Consider the following 21,559-nt stretch of genomic DNA (forward strand, 5'->3'; position numbering starts at 1 on the left):
AGATTTGTTTTTGACAATACCAAAGTTACTTTCTAGACAAAATTCTTAAATTAATTTCTTTGTTTTCTCATTTCCACTTCTCATTATTGCTTACAGTCTTTCAATCTTAATATCATTTGAAACAACTGGTGGGGAGGCTACTTTCTTAAACCAATCTCAGCCATGAGTCATTTTATTCAACTAAGAGATATAGCTGGGCCATGATAGCTTCATGACAAATGGAAAATCTCATATATGTTAATGCCCAGTTATTTTATGAATCTGAGATTGAAACATCCGCCGGGTGTCACATTAAGCTTCTTAAGCAGCTTCATTTACACCTCCCACAAGCTGCCCCTAAAGTGAAGAACAAAATGGAAGGTCAGAATTCGCAATGATGAGGTAGCATGAATAGCACTGTAAATTAAATAGGAGAGATTGAGGCAAAGCTCTTGGAGAAAAATAAGTATATATGTATATATTTATATATGTGTGTGCAAGTACATATATATGCATATATACACATAAAAAAGATATTATTAATAGTTCATTTACATCTAAAAAGCATTTGAGCTATTTAAAGGAAAAATATAGCAATCTAGATAAGAATAAAATCTTGGGAATCATGTAAAGCACAATGACGATGATAACACAAATATTCAAAAACATGGATTAATAAAATGTATTTAGCTTTGAGCTCTCTGAAAAAGCATAGACAAAATAGGATTTGATTGATTATACAGTGTTCAATGTAAGCATCTGTGTGTAACAGGATGAAAAATAAATTGGGATCTGTAACTACAACTCCTTTTGAAAAAAGTAAAGCTGTGATAATGGGAGGCCCTTTGTTCTGCAGGGCACATAGATAGATTGGGACTTTCAAGTTTGGGAATAAGAGAGGTGGGAAACTGTGTTTCTCTCCATAACAGGGAAAAATGTGAAGCTTATGAAGCCACCTGGGGCCGATGGGTAAGTCAGTGAGGTGACAATAGGCCTTACCAACACTATTTGAACCATCTCCATTAGCTCCCACATTTTGAATAAGAGTTACTAAACTCATGAAAAGCTTGTGTTTTTTGAAGAAACGGGTGAAACTGTTGTGTGCATTTTCTGGAATTACAGCAAAGTATAAGAAAGAAATTATGTCTGTGTATCTCAGGGAGAAACGAGGACTTGGTCTAACCAGCTTAAGAGAAGAAGCAAGTTTTTCTCCATTCTTTATATTTACGTCTTCATATAAAGGAAACTAAATATGTGATAAATTGTGACCTTAAAAATAAAGCCTCCAACACTTTGAAGACTTCAAATATCAGGCCATTCCTTATAATTACCTTCAATGAAAGCCAATTACATTAGCTTTTAATTATAATTTTGAAAATCCAGCACCAGGAAGGATCTGAGGAATATTGCCCAGGCATACACAATTTTGAGACTCATACTGATAACAGAAACAGTGTATAATCCTAATCCCACTGTGAACCAGTGTGATGCATTAATGCATTTTTTTTATTTAGGGGGCTAGCATTACAAAGTTTGAAGGCTGGATAACTAAAATTTAAAGAAAAATGTTCTAACTTATCCATAATTAGAGAATTCAGGCACGAGCCTATAGCACACAAAGAAGCACTCTTTCAAAAAATTTCTATTGATGGAAATATTTGAAATCAGCAACAAAAAAATTAACATGGCAAATAGCAAAATAACAGTTAATGCAATTAGTTTGTTGGTTAAAAATATAAGCCTAAAGCCAATAGGGAGTTTATAAACAGTGATCACAGCCATAAACTGAAGGAAGAGGTTTATATGTAAACTCTTCAGAAAGACACACTGGTCATCTCCGTTATTATGTATCATGATATTCTGCCCCAGAAAGGCAATAGTGCATACTATTCAAAACACAGGAAATTAATGATGATGGGATCCATGGTTTCTGCAGTTCCAGGTTAGCATCATTATTCCAGTTTTTAATATTCACATTCTTTATAATGAGTTTTGCATTTTCTTCAATTTTCTCTGGGCAGATGTATTTCAATTCCACATAACATAATAGGGAAATTGTGTTAAGATAATACAGGAATAAAAGGTGCCCCTTCATTTTCTTTTTTTCCTAAGGGAAAAACAAAATACAAGAGATAGTAAAGTGAAACTTTGCTAAAAAATATAGCACAAGGTTTTCATATTGCTATTATTGGGAAAAGGCTCAAAATCCACCATACAAACAGGGCTCTCTGTGTCATTCAAAAATACTAAGATTTCAGGGTGTATACCAGAAAAGTTCCTTTATCGTTTCTCTTTGTTTATTGTTGTTATTATTATCATCATCGTCGCAGTCATCACTGTTATCATTATTTTTGTGATTGTCCTCATTCTCATCATGATTCCTGGCCAGGAAGACTAGCTCATAACTAAGTAGATGTAGCAACAGATCCAAAGGAGTAATGTGTCTAGGTCTTGGGGATAAAATACTTTGTTAAAATAAATAGGTTCCCAAGAGAAGGGTCTATTCTAGGAGTGGGAACAAATCTAGGAATCCTGCAAAGAAGGTCAGATTATGACAAATTCACTAATTTGTTGCCATTCTATGAGGAATCTCAGGAAACAACCTGTAGACATTACCCTGTGGGCCCATCCCCACAAACGTCTGTTAAATATTGTTTTACACTTTGGAACGCCTTTCTGCCTGGGCAACTGAGAAAAACAGATCCCTAGTTCACTTTTATAAATGAAAACAGATTTGGTTTTGCAGAATAAAAAACACACTAATTTATTTTTCTTATGAAATAGTGTAAGTGCAAGGGTTTAAAGAAACAGAAATGAATTGCAGTTTTATTTTTGAGCGCTGACCTTTTTAAAACTGGGTTACTTTTCTCCCAGTTACTGGTTGTATCAGATCTTTGTTACCGGTTTTAATAACCCCAGTGTGGTTCAGTGTATTCCAGCTGTTAGAACAGAGGTGCTAAGTATCTTATTAGCACCTTCTTGTTGTTGTATTTTTAAAACTTAGCACAGTGAAAGAGGGTGGATGTCAAGTAGATCTTAAATGGGAATCTGCTTTTCTGCTTCTACTTGATAGACTTTGAACAAGATATCTAACCCCTGTGATTATCAGTTTTCTCATCTGTAAAATGGAAGAATTGTAAAACATAAAATTAAAAGAGAACAAATAAAATACCATAAGTGAAATTGTTGATAGATTATTAATTCTCAGTAAATGTTAGCTCAACTTTGTCTCCCTTTTCTGAAAACCAAATACCCCCAAATATAAATTGTCCTAGTGAAACCAGGCTAAATACATTTCTGTTCTTTCACCTGATTCTCAGGTGAAAGGTCTTTCCAGCTTTTATTTATTTTTTATTCTGAATTGACAAATAAAACAGTAAAGTTGATTAAGGAAACCAAACCAGTATTTATGAAGCACTAACTTCACAGACAGTGTGGCATTTGATCATCCAGTCATTCTCATGAGGCTCGTATTATTATCCCATAGAATAGGTGATAAGGACAAGGCTTAAAGTAACTCAGCTGACAAATTTAATAAATCTCAGAGCAAGGTTTTAAATTTCTGCTGTATCTGGCCCCAAAGTTTATGATTTCAACTAAGTGTCCTCCATGAGTCCTTAATTATCTTTCAAGGTAGGTGGTATTCTCTCTCTCTCTCTCTCTCTAGCTTGTATTGAATAATGCAAGGTCTGCAATGAGATAAACGTAGCTCTAATTTTCTGGGATAAAATGAACTAGAGACAGAGTACTCGTTCATAGAAAAATGAACCAGAGACAGAGTACTACTGAAATGATGCTTACAAACATTGGGAGTGTGGTAGGGAGATCAGGCAGTAAGCAAATACATGTATAATGTTTCCAGGGGTATTAAGTGCCATGAAGAAAAATAAAGCACAGTTGGGAGAGATGCTCTCTTACATCGGGTGGCCAGGAAAAGCCTCTAATGAAGTGCCTTTCCAACAGATAGAAGCATAAAACGAGGGAGCAGCTATCACAATATCCACTAAGGGGGCTCCCCATGCAGAGAATGTGCATGTGCAAAGGCCCTGTGGTAGAAGCATGGCTGTCATGTTTGAGGAACTGAAACAAAGCCAATGTGGACAAAGCAGATAGTCAAAAGTAGAGAGTAGCAAGTGATGAGGTCAGAATTAGTATCGGCTAAGATCATTTAGACTGTGTAGGTCATATTAAAGATTTTGAATTTTACTCCAAGTGAGGTGGAAAATCAACGGAGAATTTGAAGACAGGAGCTACATGATCCAGCCCAAATGCACCAAGTCTGGTATTGAAGAGAGTATACCATTCACAAAAAGTTTTACATCTGAACCAATGGGATGCCAGTTGTTACAGCCACATTGATCTCCTGGCTTACTCATAGGCAGATGCACACATATACAAAAATAACATATGACAATAAACATTTCACATCAATGTACTACAAATTAGTGGAGCGAGAATGACACTTCAGTAAAAGAGTTTGAGATAATCGCTTATACACATGGGACAAATTTAGATCTCTACCTCATATTGTGCACAAGAATAAATACAAAGTAATTTGAAAAACATAAATGAGAAAACAATTTTCCCCTTAAACGGATATTCTTAGAAAAATATAGGACAATATTGCTAACAATTTGGAGCAGAAGAAGTCTGCTTAAATCAGATGCTCAAAATGATAAACCATATAGGAAAAGAATAATCAATTTTCCTCCTCCTATCAAACTTTATTTTTTGGGACCTTATCTCCCAACTTAGCAAAAAGAAGAGTTTGTAGTCAGGCTGGAATTTGAAAGATTTATCCATTGTACAGAGAAATTGTAACAATGAGACATCTAGTTATGGGGCTTTATGCTTATTTTAAATAATACAACTTATCCTTCTTTTTATTAAGTAAAAGAAAAAATTTTGCCAATGGTCTGGCAATCAGAAATGCAGGCTCTACACCTAAATTTAAACCCTTTCAGTTTTATCTATAAAATGTAGCTGGTAATATATTTTCTGCTTACTTTATAAAAGTTAGAGTCAAATAAGATTATTTATGTTCAAATACTTTGGAATGTCTCAAGCATAAGACAAAATATCAACTATTATTAAGTTAGATGTATATTAACAAAATAGATATCTGAAGCACACATTAAGAAAACTAAAATTTTAAGAATTCGCTTCTATATAGATTCTCTGGTTATTTTCAACAAAAATGGGAAGTCTTGATTTATCAGATAAATAGTTTTTCTTCTGCATTTTATTCTACTAGAGTAGACTTGGGCAGTTAGTACCTTGACAGATATGTAATCTCTCTGGATAAAATGTAACCACAATGATTATTCACATTAAGTCTTAGATTTTTCAGAGAAATGGAAAGCATAAGAGTGGTTTCTAAACCCTTAGACTCATGGGAGCCACAATTTTTCTCAATTGTATTTTCTTTTTTCTAAGGTATTCAAACTGCTTTGGAGGGGAAATTGTTCTCTGCATTTGAGTGAGATAAATGGTTCATGTAAGCAGATGATGCCAAAATGCAGTTAGATGAACAACCACAAAGCATCAGGGGGAAATGTGTGTGTGTGTGTGTGTGTGTGTGTGTGTGTGTGTGTGTGTGTGTGTGTATCTGGTTTGGTGGTAAATAGCCATCACTACATTGTAGAAAAACATAGCTCAAGACAAAGCATCACTAGAATGTCAGGAATGGAAGGGAAGTAATTCAGGTGAGTGTGTGCTAAGGGGAAATCACGAATAGCAACCACACATACATACATACATACACGTTGTGGCTATGTCTGAACAAACCAACCAACATTGTAAAGAACTGAGGTATTTAGTAAAATGATTAGCAAAACACATTTTACCTTCATTGATACGACTAATATATTTTACATATAATAGAATTTTTATTTGTGCTTGAATGATAATGTAGATATGGTGAGACAGAAAAGAAAGAAATTAGGGCTAGGGAGAGAGGGGCTATTGAGCTAATTGTGGGTAGTAATACATCTAGGCTATCATACATCAAGGGGAAATTAAACTCAGGTTTCTTATAAGCTTACATTGCTAAGTAAGTCCATTTTTATATGATGGAATCCGCAACAAGAAATAGTGTCATTGATGATATCCAAAGTTATGTCTTGTGACCCTAAGTAGTAGCTGGTATGAATTTCTCTCAAATAGCAAGATGTATAGAGAATAATAATCGGCAATTCCAAGAAGAGAAGTTTGGCATCATATATGTCAGACATTGCTTCATCCCCATCATCTTTATTAATAGGGCCTCAGTTTTATTCAGAGAGAAAATGACCAGGAAAAATGCATAACTGCCCAGAGTTCCTTGCAGCTAAGAGTAGCCATGTGACTCTTTCTGACCAATGAAATGGAAATGGAAGTCTTCGTGAAGAATAAGCTGTGTTTCTTCATAATAGAAAGAAAGACTTGACTGGTGGCCCGTTGCCTTTTGTCTTTTACTCTTCTTCCCCTATAGAGATGGATGCAATATTAAAGGCAGTGGAGCAAAGGATTAGAAGAAACTGAGACACAATGGCTTTCTCAAGCATCTTCCTTATCCCTCTACTCCCTACCTTCAGATTTTGATTAATGCAAAAACAAAAAGTCCACTTGATTAAGCTACTGTATATTGGATTTTATTATATGCACAAAAACCTACAGACGGAGCAACCACTGAGCTATTATAAGCAAATGTTTCACATTCCCTTATAGTGTGGATATTATTCTATTCTCATGCTGCTTCATTAAAAGATATACCCAAGACTGGCTAATTTATAAAGGAAAGAAGTTTAATTGAGTCACAGCTCAACATAGCTGGGGAAGCCTCAAGAAACTTACAATCATAGCAGAAGAGGATGCAAATATGTCTTTCTTCACATGGTGGCAGCAGGGAGTAGTGCCAAGCAAAAGGGGGGATAGCCCCTTAAAAACCCATCAGACCTCATGAGAACTCACTCACTATCATAAGAACAGCATGACGGTAACCACCAATGTGACTAAATCACCTCCCACCATGTCCCTCCCACGACACATGGGAATTATGGGAACTACAATTTAAGATGACATTCGGGTGGGGACACAGCCATACCATATCATTCTGCCCCTGGCCCCTGCCAAATCTCATGTCCTCACATTTCAAAACACAATAATGCCTTTCCAACAGTCCTTCAAAGTCTAGCATTAACTCAAGAGTCCAAGTCCAAAGTCTCATCTGAGGTAAGTCCCTTCCATCTATGAGCCTGTAAAATCAAAAGCAAGTTAGTTACTTCCTAGACACAATGGTGGCAGGCACTGGCTAAACACACCCATTCTAAATGTGAGAAATGGGACAAAACGAAGGGGCTATAGGCCCCATGGAAATCCAAAATCCAATAGGCAGTCATTAAACCTTAATGTTCTAAAATGATCTCCTTTGACTCCATGTCTCACATGCATGTCACGCTGATGCAAGAGGTGGCCTCTCATGGCCTTGGGCAGTTCCACCCCTATAGCTTTGCAGGGTAAAGCCCCTCTCCTAGATGCTTTCACAGGCTGGCATTGGGTGTCTGAAGCTTTTCCAGGTGCAAACTGTTGGTGGATATACCATTCTGGGGCCTGGAGAACTGTAGCCCTCTTCTCATTGCTCCACTAGGCAGTGCCCTAGTGGGTACTCTGTGTGGGGGTTCCAGCCCCAAATTTCCCTTTCACACTGCCCTAGCAGAGGTTCTTCATGAGGCCTCTGCCTCTGTAGTAAAATTCTGCCTGGACATCCAGGCATTTCTGTACATCCTCTGAAATCTAGGTGGAGGTTCCTAAATCTCATTTATTGTCTTCCATGCACCTGTAGGACCAACACCAGATGGAAGACACAAAGGCTTGTAGCTTGCACCATCTGAAGCAACAGCCTGAGCTGTACACCGGCTTCTTTTAGCCACAGCTAGAGGTGAAGCAGCTGGGACCCTAGGCACCATGTCCCAAGCCTGCACAGAGCAGGGGGACCCTGGGCCCAGCCCATGAAACCATTTTTCCCTCCTAGCCCTCCAGTACTGTGATAGGAGGGGCTGCCATGAAGATCTCTGACATGCCTTGGAGACATTTTCCCCATTATCTTGGTGATTAATATTTGGCTTCTCATTACTTAGGCAAATTTCTGTAGCAGGTTTGAATTTCTTCCCAGAAAATGAGTTTTTCTTTTCTATAGCATAATCAGACTGCAAATTTTCCAAACTTTTGTGCTCTGCTTCCTCTTGAATGCTTTGCTGCTTAGAAATTTCTTCCACCAGATACCCTAAATCATCTCTCTCAAGTTCAAACTTCCACAGATCTCTAGGACAGAGGCAAAATGCCACCAGTCTCTTTGCATAGCAAGAGTATCCTTTACTCCAGTTCCCAACATCTGAGGGAAATCCATGTGAGACTACCTCAGCCTGGATTTTATTTTCCATATCACTATCAGCATTTTGGTCAAAGCCATTCAAAAAGTGTCAGGAAGTTCCAAACTTTTCTACATCTTCCTGTCTTCTGAGCCCTCCAAGTTTCTAGGAATTTCCAAACGTTCCCACATTTTCCTGTCTTCTTCTGAGTCCTCTAAACTGTTCCAACTTCTGCCGGTTACCCAGTTCCAAAGTTGCTTCCACATTTTCAGGTATCTTTACAGCAGCACCCCACTCCTGATATCATTTTACTGTATTAGTTCATTCTCATGCTGCTAATAAAGACATACCACAGACTGGGTAATTTATAAAGGAAAGAGGTTTAACTGAATCACAGTTCAGCATGGCTGGGGTGGGGGCCTCAGGAAACTTAACAATTGTAATGGAAGGGGAAGCAAACATGTCGTTCTTCACATTAACAGCATCAAGGGAAAGGTATGAGCAAGAGGAGGAAAAGCCCCTTTTAAAACCATCAGATCTTGTGAAAACTCACTCAGTATCATGAGAACAGCATGAGAGTAAACATCCCCATGATTAAATCACCTCCCACCAGGTCCCTCCCACGACACGTGGGGATTATGGGAACTACAATTCAAGATGAGATTTGGATGGGGATATAGCCAAACCATATCAGTGTGGTACTCTCAACAGTGGAAATAACTTTGGGTAATATTATATTATGTGGTTAGAGAAGTATTTTCCAATTATCTTTCAGGCTTGATTACTTCAAGGAGAAAAGTCTCAATATAGTTCTAATATGTCTTAAACAGAATTCTACATTTTGGTTTTCTCCCTGACAAAAAAAAACTCAGATAATCTTCAGGCTTAGAGCCTTTGTTAAGCATCACCCTCTAACTAAAGTTTAATAACACGTTTTGCTCCCATCAGCTTTGCTTTATAGTCATCTCATATGGCACAGGGTTAGTGGTTTTCCAGTTCTAGAAATGGCATAATTTATCATTATAAAATACATTTAAATAAAATTGCAAAATACTTAAAAATATATTATATAAATATAAACAAAATGGTACCCAAGAGAAAACTTATAAAAACAAGGACAGCAGTATATAAGTAGCTAAACTTTGATAAATTGAGTCCTTGGTATATGAAATTCTGGTACAGGGCCTGTGAGTATAATTCCACACTCACTAATCCTTTTGTTTGCCATTTTAAAGCAGCCTTGACAGAATTTTGCCTGTTGGTTCAGTAGCCTCAGTACTGAATGTTCTCTAAGTTAGGAAAACCCATATGCAAAATTTCTTCACCTCCCACTTTGCTTGTGACTGAGAACAGAATGCTTCAGGCCTATTATGCTACCATCCAGACTCAGTTACCAAAGTGTCAGTCCAAATTTCACTCTTTGTAATCCAAAAGGAATATTCCAAATATTTTCTATACAGATGATCAATCAATATTTGTACATCTTGAGTTACTGTAGAGAATGAGAGCTATATAAATATTCTGTTTAGCTAAAATTGCAGCTTTGTCACCTAGGACCATGTTTTCAATAACTGAAAAGTTATTAAAACTTGATAGTGAATGCTATCATCATAGAACACACTCACACTTGGCACCTCTCTGCTCATTTGTTTTCAGCAGCAAGTTTGGTTGCTCGTACAAATATTATTGGCTGTTGCATCTTCCCCTTGCTTGAGAAATCGGGGTTTCAGTTATTTGATATGATCTTATATTAAAAAGAAATTAGAGCAAAAGTCAAATTCTGTAGAAGTCAATACCAAAACTGTGCTATTGTGAAAAAGGAAAGCTGAAAATTAGAAATTACAGATTTTGTGATTTTAAATTTTTACCAAGCCTCGTTTGTGTTTATTGTGATGCCGACATAATGATGATGGTTAATTTTATATTAGAAGTCTTAAAATGTCTGAAAAGTTGTTCAGTAATCATAAATACTTTTTGGAGAATTTTATTACAGAAGTGCTTTCTTCATATATAAGCTATATGTTTCTTCCTTTTTATAATTCTAGTCATTCCACCCTATAAACAAATATATAGAAGTCCATAGTAGTCACAGGCATTAGATAATGATGTATTACTGTGTAAGAAAAGAATATCAGCCCAGGCGTCGTGGCTCATGCCTGTAATCCCAGCACTTTGGGAGGCCGAAGCAGATGGATCACTTGAAGCCGGGAGTTCGAGACCAGCCTGACCAACATGGAGAAATCCTGTCTCTACTAAAAATACAAAGTATTAGCCAAGCGTGGTGGCTAATATTTTGTAGTATTTTGTAACCCCAGCTACTCGGGAGGCTGAAGCAGAAAAATCTTTTAAACACTCACAGAGGTTGCAGTGAGCCGAGATCACGCCATTGTACTCCAGCCTGGGCAACAAGAATGAAACTCTGTCTCAAATAATAATAATAATAATAATAATAGAAAACAATACGAAAGATAAAGGAACAATGTTAGAAGTGTGTCTTGGGTCTGAGACATGCAGGTCATCCCACAAGATGGGGTCAGTACAGAGAGTAGTTAGGGAACCAGTGGGGCTAATGAAGCACGAGCAGGACTGGAGTTTTACGTAGATTCAGAGACTCATGTAAAAGGGCACCATGGAGGACTGTACACATTCTCCATTAGGGTCGGCTCCCAGATTCTGCTTTAATTCTAAGATAATGGCATTGGCATATCCAGTTCGGTGAGCATGGTGCAATAAGCAAGGGCATAAGGGTAGAGTGGGGGTTAGGAGACACACTGACCTGCCTTATCTAGGGTGCCAAGCCCCCACTGTGATGCACTGAATGTTAAATCTAAAGACTGTTGGTAGGAAAAAGCTCTTGGGCTCTAGACAGTCTCACCATTTCTGGCTGGACTATTCCAGAGTATAGTCATGGGCTATTCTGGATCAGTACAGCTCAGCATGACCTCATCTTCACTCCACCATCTTTAGAGTTAAGTCAAGTGGCAGGATCTATAAAAAGTGGGAATTTGGGCACGTGTATCTGAGAGACAGGTATCTGGTTTGGTAAATGGTAAATGATAAATGACCATCATCATATTGGGGAACAACACATCTCAGAAAAAAGCATCACTAGAAGTCAGGAAGGGAAGAGACTTAATCCAGGTGAGTGTGTGCTAAGGGAGAATCACAAATATTAGGTTGGTGCAAAAGTAATTGCAGTTTTGCCATTAATAGCAACAATAATGCCAAGCGAGTTTCTGCTCTTGGAGGCAGCTTATCTTGTCTTAGCAAGGCTTGGAGTGGCTCCTAGTCTAGGGTGCCTTAAAAAGAAGATACAGGTTGGAGCATTGCCTCTTTTGCACATAATACTCATTGTCTACTTAGAGATAATATTGCCTTGCTGCATCTGAAACTGTTATGAAGTAACAATATAATTTAAACTTGGATGTGCTTCTGTGAGCATGCATGTGAGTTTTAAAAGAGATATAATACATATGAATAGATGAGAACAGCAGGTTTTTTAAAACCTTTATATTACATAAAAGAATCATTGCTGAGTAAATGTGCTGCTGCTGACTGTTAGGATGCAGAGCCAGTTTTGAATATTTAAGCAATTATTGACACTGTCTTCAATGCGATGAATGGCTCCCATGTTGAGACCACACATTGCTATGTTTACTTAGAGGCTGAGTTGATGATAGGCTTTATATTACATTCAGGAAAGAAATGAGAGTATCTGAAAGATGTTTCATACTAATATTATTGTTAACATTGACAAAGACACTGGTTTCTGATGTGAACTTTGCAGATTTTGAGCGCTTCACAAGGAAGTAAAATTATAAGGTTTAATTGAAAAAGTCAATTGGCACAAATCAAATATGTTTGGAAACTAATTTAAAATATAGAAATGTGTTCAGATAATGTGATAGGTAAAGATAAGGTGCAATTTTTTTTTTATTTGAAGCAGAATCCTGACATTCACATAGGCTTTGCCTACATGGGCTGTTCCTTTTGAATTGTAACCTACATTTTTTAAAATCTATAAAATAATCAGTTCCTTTTAACATATACGTTTTAGGTACAGGGAAATATGACCAGATCAATTCTGTCTTTCTGTTATTGCAGTAGTTTTTGTCTTTTTTTTTTTTCTCAAGCTAGGTCCAAGAAGCCACATAAACCTGCCTATTCAGAGAAAAAAAGGAAATTTTGAATGGGTGAAGTAGACAGGGCTGCAAGAAAAAAGACTGGACATTCTTATCTATTTGTTGGACAGATTTCCAACTCAGTCCATTCACTAAATTTGTGTTTTCTAACCATTCTGTGTAGCAGACTGTGTGCTATATTATACCAAACTCTTAAATTCAAGAACGTTAGACTAGAATCAATTTTTGGACAATCTAAGAGGATACAAAATAAAGCACAGCAATCAGTCAGTAATTAGGATACTCTGGGCACACTGCTTATAGGGTAGCTCTGCTCCCCAAGGAGCAGTATTAAAAAATTAACAATGTAAATTTAAATATGCGCTAAAGCAAGTCAGCAGTGAAGAGTGATTCACGCGGTCACTCCAAAGTAAAATGGTGACTCCAGAGGCTGCTTTCCACATTTCATAGACATGAGTTACTAACAAACAGTGGAGCAGTTTCTACTTTAGATGGATCTGTGGTAAGAATATGTGTATGAAAATCTGTGCTTGGAATATTCTTAGAGAGCTTATTGACCCTCACTCTTCTCCTTAAGATGTAATTTATTGGGTGTTGTGAATTTAATCCATCTAACATGTATCACCTGCCTTTCTTTAACTCAATTTGGGCGGCTCACCCTCTCTGCTGAGACATGAAGATCCTTTTAAGCCTCTGTCATTCTCAGAACATGAAGGTATTTCACATCTTCTTTCAAATGGCCATTTCTATTTTAGGAGCAGCTCTATCTTGCCATGTAGAGCTCCTTGTAGGCAAATAGAAGTTAAGTGGGATTCTTTGGAACGGATTCATTTTTCTACAGTTTTTAAATTCATAAAACATAATCTGTATCTAAAATTCCCTATTATTCATTCTCAGATAGGATGAGAGAACACTGTTTTATATTTATTCCAAGTCAGTCAGATATCAAACTAGCAGCAGGTATCAGAACAGGGGCTACTATATGACCTTTGATAATCTAATAAAAGATATCTTAACAAAGAAATACTTAGACTCCAATTTTTAATAATTGTTCATAAAAAATGTGAATGATTATAACATTGGCCAAAAATTTCCAGAAATCAGTGATTTCTCTTCAGACTAGGTGCCTCTCTCTATCCTTTAATGGCATGCACCATATCAGGATATGCACCATATCTTTACCAAGCAATTCCATTTTCCCACTAACCTCAGATTGGTGTTTTCTACAAATACTGCTGAATCCTCATACTTCCACCCCTATCATACATGTACTCCTACATCCTTTTCCCTAACTTATCAGTCTCCTGTTATCCTCAAATTTCAAGTTGCCTTAACATGTTAAAAATGTATGGGTAAAGCCTTCTAAACTTCTAAATTTCCCCAAGAAGGTGGTGAATAGATTGGTCTAATAAAGCCCACATTGCTATTTAGATAAGCTTATTTTGCCACCTTTATAGGGTGGGCCCATCTTCTTAGAATTGCCCTCTACTCTATCCGTCTGGCATAGAAACCCATCCAAAGATTATAGCCTGCACACAGCAGGCCCACTCACAACGTTCTTGATTTGAGAAAGCAGTATGATTTCCTCTCAATTTTTCTCCTCTGTTTCCAGGGAGCCAGTATCTGCAGATCACTTTTTCCAAATATCAATCATTCAAATAATCTTAAATAATTATTTCATTAACTATTCCCTGGGGTGAGAAGAGTTGTGGATGTTCTGGTAGAGAAGGGGGATCATCTGCTTTACTGGCTTCTGAAGAAAACAAAAGGAACAAAGAATTTGCCAATTGTAGAGAGTTATTTATAAAAGACTCTAAATCAGTGATTTCCAAGTGAAGCATTTACTTGACTAACTGCTTGCCAGTGCTCCATTTCCTGGCCACCCTCAACTGCAGTCCACTAATGCCTTTCCATTGCAGAGCAATTCCATGCAGTTGCTACCCCAGTCCTAACCTTGGGAAGGCGCTCACTAAAACTCTAACTCCTAGCTGCATGTGAAGCCTGGAATTAGCAGTGCACTTGAGATCTGACATCGAGGCTGCCTGGAGTGAACTCTATGCACCCATGGCTTGAGCTGTTATCAGCTGTTCACTCTCCTCCCAATGTTAGGCTGTGGTCTTGAGAAAGTCCCTTAACATCTCTATCATTTTGAGCCTCATCTCTAATAAAAACAAAATGTATCGTAGGTCCTAAAAGTTGATTACTTCTTATTTACCTTTTCATATTTATGAAATGAGAATTCACCATATAGTCAAATATAAAGAAGCATCTCTCCATTATCCCAATGCCAAAAACTATCATAAACTCAGTGCATATCCTTTAAAATGAGAAAATATAATAATGACAGAGTACTTGACAGACAAATACGAGTGTACAGAGTAGGCTAGTAATTTAACACCCCTTCAAACAAACAATCTTCAAATATGTATAGGCACTTATTTTGTGAAGTTAGGGAAGTGAATGAGTTTCTTATGGCTGGTGGCTTGAGATTCAGAGACTTTTGCAACTTCTAGGTGCTGATAATAAAACTATCCAACCAAGATATATCAGTGCTGGCAAGGACCTTTGTTTTTTTTCTTTTCCTTTTTAGTATTCTTTTTGTTACAAGAATGTACTAGAGAGGGTCCTAAAACAACCTCCAGGACTTCCATTCCTGGGGTACATGCCCTGTATAATCCTCATAAGTGGGGGTGGCCTGTTAATAGATTGATATGTTGCTCCCTTGAGAACATGATGTTATATGGCTAGAGGAAGATCATGCTGGGTGGGCCTGATCTTATCTGATGATCCCTTTAAAAACAGAGCGTTTTCTCTGGGTTGTTTGCAGAAGAGAGTCAAAGAGACACATTAACCCTCGCATGGATGAAAGCAAAAATCCATGTTGTGAACTGTCTATGGGGCCCATATGGCAAAAACCTGCTGCCAGTGTCTAATTGCTGAGAGTGGTACCGAGCTGACAGCTGGCAAGGAAATGAGGACCTAAATCTAAACTGTGAGGAACTGAGTTGTAACATGAATTCACTAGTGATCTTGAAAGAGGACCCTAAGCCCCAAATGAGATCACAGCCCTAGCTGACACCTATTTCAGTCTGGTGAGAGTCTGAACAGACAGTTTGCTCATGACACGCCTAGACTTCGAGCCTACAGGTACTAGGAGATGTTAAATGTGTGTTAAGTTGTTAAATTTGTGGTAATTTGTAACACTAACACAGAACAGAAATTTACATTTTCCAGTCATACAAAGACTCATGTGTAGGAAATTAAGTTAGCTAGAACCTAGTAATGTTTTAGCCTTTCAGGATCCACATTTGTAAAGATTCTCATTCCGCCTGCTTCTTTGTCTCACTCAAATATTTTATTAGTACCTTAGAGAATATAAAGTCCGACAAGGGTTGAGCTAGGAATTTCCTACGGTTCCTTATCTATAGGGATTGCAGAAAATAATGTCTACAATTTCTTTCAACCCAAATATCATAGGATGATATTGTAATATTTATGAGATTAGTATAGTTAATGTCAATATGACTTAGCTACAAGTATACAAAAATAAAAGATAAATTTGGAACACTGTATATATATAGAGAGAATTAATGTTTATTTGGTGCTTATTATGTGACAGATAGTGTGTTTACTATATGCATTAATTCACTTAATCCTCACAACACCCTATAGAATAGATGCTATTGTTGTCTTCATTTATAGATGGGTAAACAAATGTGTGAATGTACAGTGTAAATTGCCCAGCATCTCCCAACCAGTAAAGCGTAGAGCCAGGATTAAAATCCAGGGCTGTCTGATTTCAAAGCACGAATATTTTCATTACATTTATGAACACTTATAAAATGTATAGAATGGACTTAAGATGTAGTATTCTGCAAAAGTGATTTTTCAGGGGAGATTGTTCTATTCTGACTTTTATACGTCATGGTTTCCAAATGTATGCAGTGAATGAAATAAAATAATATGTAAACCCCAGAAATAACTCTAAATGATTTTATTTTTTCCATAGTTCAATTCATTCCTAAATAATTTTTACTTTCTCCCTCTTAGTTCCTAAGTAGGCACATTGGTAAAATATCTGGGTACATATAAAACCATTCATTACAATCAATGTTTTTCAAAATATTCTAATGTTTGAAATCAAATCTTTTTAGGAAAAGAGTAAATATTTCCTCTTATTTTTCTTTTATGGGTTTACTAAGATATTTGGGGTTTTATTAGTAAGTTCACCTTCATTTTCTTTTCTTACTGTAAAGTTTAAAAATAGGGCCTAAAGAATAATTTTTGACACTGAATAAAACACCTAAATAATAAGAACATCAATACGTTTGGAATGCAGTTACAATAAAGGGTAAGAAGCAATTGCTCAAATAAATGTGTATTTTTTCTGGACTTGAAATTGATGTATTAAGATGATAATTTGATGCATACTGTAATTTAGGGTTTACAGGAAGTGATGGTTTTACAGATGTACATGTATTCTCTGAATTTATAAACACTTAAACGATATAGGCACCACGATGATAGAAAACAGGTGTGCTGGCACAAAAATGCAGCCGTCACGTGGCATATTGTCAAGTACTGAGTAGTTTTTTGGACCCTTGAAATTTCTTTTAGTATAAGCAAACTAAAACTAAAGTTACAAAATAACCATCACTTGTCAAAAAGAGAAACGTAAATTATTCTAGGTGTATTTTATTTTTAAGAATCCACATCACTGCCACTATCTGAAAACTGCTCTATTTATGCGTCAATGGAATATTTGTCCCATTCCTTTGAGACACCATTGGCTGGCAGCCTCTGCATTGGAAAATGGATAAATTGGTTTTAGCTCCACTCTGGTGGTTAGATCTGGAACTTAGGCCAGATAGTTATACTGATGTCTTTAATTATGTGGTTTTTAAAATTCCATTTTTTTTTGCCCTCTGAGGAATTAATGCAATTATCATTCACAGTTGGTTTCTTCCTTTTTGTGTTACTTGGGACACTTAGATCTATACTAGGAAAAGTTTTTATAGTGCTTCATTTTAGCTTTTGAAAATGTATCCTTGAATTTTTTAGCTTCCTTCTAGAGGTTGATGACAGCCTTTGGTATCATCACCAGAGGGCTCCTGAAGAACCAATCTTGGGTCTGGGAGTCAGACAGAATTTGAATTAGAGTTCTTCTGCCTGTCAGCTGAGAGACTGGGGACAAAACCATTGTCCTATTATACTCAGCTTTCTCCCTTGTTGATTAGACATAACAATACCTTCCTAATAGGATTGAGATGAAGTTTAAACTATTTGTATGTGATAGTTCCTGTCATGTAGGAAATGCTCATGAATTTAGTTTCTTTTTCTTCTGTGTTGTGAGGTGGGCCATGTGGTCAGGCATTGTTTTGCATTTCATTTTCTATGGTATGTCTGTGAATATGTATTTGTACGCCCACCTCATAATAATTATTCCACAGTATAAAGGAGATTAGTATATCATTTATTTCTTGAATGAACAGACCGCAAACAATGAACTTCCGTTTTATGAATAATTCTTTGTACCTCAACATCTCTGGGGGCTGTAATGTAGCCAGTTGCTATTGCTAGGCGGGGGAGAGGACTTTTTTCTCATTGCTGCCATCTAAGAGAAGTGTTTCTGCTTTTGTAAATTCTTTCTTGGAAAAGCCAGCCTTTCATAAACTGGCCTGTAAAATTAAGTACGATGTATAATATTATTTCCATGAAAAACTGTATTTTCAGTATCTATTTACTGACATAGGACAAACTTTTATGCAGAACCACTCATATTTAAAGCACTTTACTTTGTATAATGATTTCATATATTTTTGCAAACCTAATATATATCTGCAGTGCAATGCTTCTACTTTTTAAAAATTGATAGAAAAGACCTGGGAATTATGAAAGGGAAATTAAAACTTAATAAAATATAACGTTTTTCCTCAGAAAAACTAAGGTGAGTTCTCTGTTTACTGCAAATGTTATGTTGCTTGTTTTCTTAAATACATGCTATATTTATAGCTCAATGTTGCTATAGATTAGAACGCTTTTGTCATTTAAATAATACATATACCCTGGTTCTTAACATTATGGATAATTTTTATGGTAGTATAATTACAAAGACAGATGTTTCTTAAATCACTTTTTTCATTTCTTCTTTGTTTTTCAAATTTATTTAATCTCCAACACTTAACTCAGTCTTTATAAAAGTTGAAGTAGTTCACAAAAGACTCTCTAATTAAATAGAGTGACACACAGGAGTGACAATGAGAGAAAGCTGGAGAAATCAAGTTACTCCATGGAGGTAAATGTGAATAATATAATGTTGAATTCAGGCAAAGAGCAGGACACAGTGGGAAACGACCTGGATTGGATGGCAGGGCTCTAGCATTGCAACTCCAACAGCCTGTGCATCTTTGCACAGCTGTTTCTTCAAATCTTCATCTATGCTCTAAGAGATGAATTAGGCAAAACTGTGAGTCTTCCACTTCTATAAACTGTATGAGCAGGCAAACTATATATAGCCATTAAGACCTGTGGTATCTTTTTCTTCAGGCATTTTTGGAGTTGCCTGTGCCATGGGGTGATAGAGACACATTACAATGAAATATGCAGTATATGGCATGATTTGTGATTATTTAGAAATGGCATTTGCTTTAGAATTTGGGTCTTTGGGAAACAAAGTAGTTTTTAACTGCTTGTAATCTAACTGCAGAAGATGAGAGAAAAGTGAGTGAAGGAGTTAGGTTGATTTTCTTAATAAAATAAAAATTAGGCTTAGATCTAAAAATTTTAAAAAGCTATCTCCATTTTTAGGTCTGTATTTTACTAAAAGACGCTTATATAACTTCAGATTTAAGAAAAATTTTAAAGAAAAAAAGATAAGCTTAGTGGATTGCATCATTAGCTGATTAAAGAAAATGTTAACTGAAACATCATCATCAAGCATATGGACTGATCTAATTAGTTGATTACTAATTCAGATTTAGTGCTGAGTACCTTTACTTTGAACATCAATTTCAGCTTAATAGGAAGTTCTTCCTGCTTCTCTGTCATCATAGAAAACAAGGCTTGGCAATTGGACAATTAAAAAAAAATGAATGAATGAATATTAGATTAAGGCCTTTCCTGACATTCATTTCCGAGTGCCAAAAAATGTTGTTCATGGCATATTCATTACAGAACAGGAAGCTACTTCTCCTTTCCAAACAATATGGCAACTTTCAATCATAAAAATCTCCCTCCATTCACATCCATATTGTCGTCTTTTAGCACAAGTAAGTGCCTGATCCAATGCTCTATTCTGTAGATAGACAAATAAAATACAGCATCGTTTTTTTTAATTGCAGTGTTTTGGACAAGTAAGTCACATTAGTAATCTACTGTGATTAATGATGAAAGAAAGTGGGCATTTCTGATTATAATGGGAGAACAGAGGAAACAGATAACCTAGTTTGTTTGAAGTAGTGTAGCATTAGAGAAGGCTGGACTGTATTAGAATAAGGGGAAATGGAAGGACTTCTTTTTGCCTTTTTCACTTACTTACTTTATCCAGTTTTTAAAAGGGTAATATCATTACCTAGCTCTATTTTCAGTGTCTTTCCCATTTCATCAAGGTTCTTTCTCTTCCCCCAAACTCTCTCATCTCTTTTCCTCTAGAGGCCAATAATACTATCCTGACACTGACAATGGCCTGGAGATCTACTGGTTAATAATCTCATTAATTCTCATGACACCTGTTCACAAAAAAAAATAGATAAACGGCAATTATTACTGCAATTTTACATATGGAAAACTTGAGTCAAAAAGAATGACACAGATTTGCCTAGGGTTACACAGAGAATGGAGGAACCAGGATAGGAATGGAAGAAACTCCAGAACTGGCTCCTCAGACAAACACTTCATGGCTTACACAGTCATCTTGGACTTCATTAATAGGCTTGTTATTAGAATAGAAAATGTTAGCTTCACCTAGAAAGATAACTGTATGTGTGTTCCAGGATAATACAGCATAAACTTAAAAATCAGCATTTTAAAGATTCAAACATATTAAATATTGAACATTTTGGGTTTTTTTCACCTATTATCATTCAGTAAAGTTGTAATATTGGGAAACAAAAATTCAATTTTTGCACTGAATCTGTGAGAGAGAGAGAGTGTGTGTGTGTGTGTGTGTGTGTGTGTATAATGTTTAGTCTGATTGCCATGGCAGTTTGAATGCTTGACTAATCTATAGAGATTGGTAGTAATTAACACGACAGACAAAAGGAGCAAATGTAGTCCGTTTATGCCTCCGGCCAAACTAATTTTAGTTTTAAGCATGAATCTAATATCCATAAATAGCGACTAGTCAGAAATATTGAAGTCACAATTATATTTGTAGTATTGCAGTAAAGGTAAGAATTGCCTAGCTTCAGTAAGACTATGGGTTTTGTTGTTAAGAATAATATTGATAAGGATAATGAAAATATTGACTGTGGATAAAATTTTGCTAGGAAAGCTAGCATTTAACAATACCTAGACATAAAGTTTGAACTCAACCTTTCTGATAAATGTTAATGATTATTTGGTACAACTTGAATTCAGTCAAGAAAATGATTATGAGTTTTATACAACAGTTGAAAATAGGAACTTTATACAATATACATCTATATGTTTATAAACTTTATCTCTTTCTCTACAAATATTAAATCAACTTGTTTTTGGCTAAAATGAAACAGAACATTAGTTTAAAGTAATTTGGACTAGCTCAAATTTTGATAGCACCAGGTAAATTGAAGATTTGGAAATTTAATCCCAGTGCCTGTTTATAATCTCTTAGTCTCTGTGATATTATTAAACTATTGGAAGACAAATTTTGCCATGTCACTTCTAGATTACCAGAGAAATGCAAAAACAGCAACAAAATTGATGCTACATCAACATGTCCCTTATTGTAAGAGCCTGATACATGTGAAGAGATACTTGAAAAAATGTTGGATAGAACTGCATGGTCTATTCAGATTATACTTTCCTCATTGAATGAACATGATATCCTTGTCAAAAAGCATTCGGCCATATAGGTAAAGGTTTATTTCTGGGTTCTCTATTCTATTCTAT

General features: G+C 36.2%; 1 long non-coding RNA gene across 1 annotated transcript in view; it reads right to left on the reverse strand.

Annotated features, from left to right (window-relative positions):
- Nucleotides 1-242: 242 nt before the first annotated feature.
- The window catches only part of LOC134736238 (uncharacterized), a 41,834-nt gene continuing 20,517 nt past the window's right edge, over nt 243-21,559 (reverse strand). Inside the window, exons 2-3 of the long non-coding RNA XR_010120135.1 lie at nt 1,867-2,086; nt 243-336 (exon numbers count right to left, since the gene is read on the reverse strand). This is a non-coding gene — a long non-coding RNA (uncharacterized lncRNA). The remainder of the gene's footprint in view (nt 337-1,866; nt 2,087-21,559) is intronic.

Source organism: Symphalangus syndactylus, chromosome 3, assembly GCF_028878055.3.
Source record: "Symphalangus syndactylus isolate Jambi chromosome 3, NHGRI_mSymSyn1-v2.1_pri, whole genome shotgun sequence".
NCBI lineage: Eukaryota > Metazoa > Chordata > Mammalia > Primates > Hylobatidae > Symphalangus > Symphalangus syndactylus.